Genomic DNA, 2,456 nt, shown 5'->3' on the forward strand with positions numbered 1-2,456 from the left:
ACCTTCCTGCTGGCAAATCTACAATATTGATGCTCTCTATTTTTTTTTACCTTTTAATTAGGGTTTGGTGGATTTTTTTTTTCTCTTTGAGAAATATGTCATCAGGCAAAAGAGACAAGTAGTGGCTCGGTATGTACTGCTCCAGTGGTTATGTGGATTGATTTTTATTTTTTCTTAAATAAGAGGTTTATACCATTCACTCAGCCTATTTAGTAGGACTGTGTGTACCCCACACCTTACTTCTTTTAAAGGAATGAAGCTTGGTTTCTAATAATGAAGTTATTGCCACAGGTAGATATTAATTTTTCCCCATTTAAGGGAGATGGATGCATTTTCCCCACCTTTTATGTACCCTCACCCCACTAAGGCAAACTTTCAAATTAATTCAGAGCCAGCCTCCTCAGGGATCAGCACTGGGAAAACTGTTTAAAAGCCTTCAGTGGAATGAATTTTTTAATTATTATTATTATTGGAAACGAGGTTTTGCTGCAGATAAATTTCACATGAGAATACCTTGATTTCAACAGCATTTTGGCCAGGCAAACAAACCACAGCGAGGGTAAAACCTTCTGAGGGGGCTCTGCAAAGGGGAAAAAATGTAAATGTTTGAGCTTTGAAATAGTTTTCTCTTTCAAATGACTTTGCAGGGGTCACGATGGGAAGGCCTGTGGCTGGTCAGCATCGTCAGGGGGCAAGCCCAGCCCAGGGGCTACCCCAGCCCCTACAGCCCAGCCCAGCCATCCTCACTCCCATGGGTGCTGAGACAGGTGCAGGGTGGCATCTGGACACCAGCTGATGTCCTGATGTCTTTTGGCCTCATTTTGAGTGTTCAGCTTTAGCAGAGCCCATCCTGACGTGGGAGCACCTGCATCCCTCCCTGCTCAGGAGGATGCTTGGCCCCTGGCACGGTGGGGGGGCAGAGCCCCTCGGCTGAGCGGGGTGGGTGGTGGGCAGTGTTTTGGGGCAGGGCTGGTGGCAGCTGGCAGGGAGAGGTGTGAGCAACCTCCTGTCCCCTTCCCCATCCTGGCTGCCTGCGGCTGGCCAAGAAGAGCTATTTCAGGCAGGATAAACAGGATGCCTCACTCCGAGGCTGGCCACCTCCACTCCTCTCTCCCTCCTGCTGCCGAGTAAACAGTCCAGCCCAGGAAAAGACTCACGGCACAACCTCGGAGCCGTTTCCACTCTGGATGGCCTGGACTTAAAACAACCTGAGCCCAGCTTTACCCAGCCCAAGCTCCCAGTGGCCTGGAAGCATCCAGAGATGAGAGCTATCCCAAATCATGGATCCACCTCGACAGCGAGTCCCCGGGGCCTCCCAGCAGCTGGGAACAGTTTGAACATTCTGGTCACTCTGCCACGTCCTCCTCCTTCCTCCTCCTCTTCCTCCCTTAGTCACACCCCAGCTGCTGTCTGTGCCCAGGGCTCTGGGAAGGCTTTTTCCTCCGGCCGGATCCTGCCCCAGCAGCACAAGGAGAATCCTGCCAGGGCTGTTTCCGTCTGTTGCTCTTGGGAGAGGAGCTGCAGCAAGAGCAGAGGAAGGAGGAGCTTTTCCCACCGCTTCCTGCAGCTCCCCAGCCTCGGCAGCTTCGCTCCTTGGTTGAGGAGCTCCAGGTCCAGGAGCTCACCCCCAATGGATCCCCATGGATCTCACCGGGGCAATTTTCAGCCCCGGCAAAGCTTGTGCGAGGAGATTTTAGATGGATTGTTGGAGAGTTACTGGTCCATTATCCCACTTTGAACTAGCCAGCGATACTGATTGAACTGGGAGATCCCAACCCCTTCCTGGCTTCCCCCACCGTGGGAGAATGGAGGCCAAACAACTCTTGTTCCAAAATCAGTGGCCGGAGAGACTGTTTGAAGGCAACTTCATCTTTTCCAAGCTCTTCTCCCACACGTTGCCCGGAGGCTGGGGAGGGACTGGGGCCCCTCGCCTGCCTCCCCCCCCCTGCCCACCCGGCTCCCACGCCCCCCCCTCCCCGCCTTGGGTGGAGGCTGGCGGGGCCTGGGCATGAGTGCGATTGTGGGAACGTGGGGAGGGGGGGGGATGATGAGGAGGGTGTTGCAATCCCCCGTGAAGCAATGGCAGGGGCGGGGGAGGCCGGTGCCAAGCCGAGGTGGTTCGGCTGGCACCGGTTTCTGGGGCAGCGGGGTGGTCCCCACAATGTGTGCGGTGGGGGGCACAGCGATGCTGTGCGGGGTTGGAGGGATTGCTCGGGCTGGGGAGGAAGCAGGGAGGAGGGGGGGGGTTGGGGGGGCAGAACCGTTCTCTACGAACCTCCCCCATCCTTTAGCGAGCAAATTAGAACAGCTAATTACCGGGTGAAGGGAAGGGTGGGGGCATACACAGGCAGGGGCCGGGAGCTGAAGTGAGGCGGGGCAGGGGGAGTGTCTGGAGGAGGCCGGAGGGGCCGGGGCTGCCGGACCGCCCCGGGCGCTGCCTTCCTCCTCCTCCTCCT

Source organism: Calypte anna, chromosome 17 (assembly GCF_003957555.1).
Source record: "Calypte anna isolate BGI_N300 chromosome 17, bCalAnn1_v1.p, whole genome shotgun sequence".
Taxonomy (NCBI): Eukaryota; Metazoa; Chordata; class Aves; order Apodiformes; family Trochilidae; genus Calypte; species Calypte anna.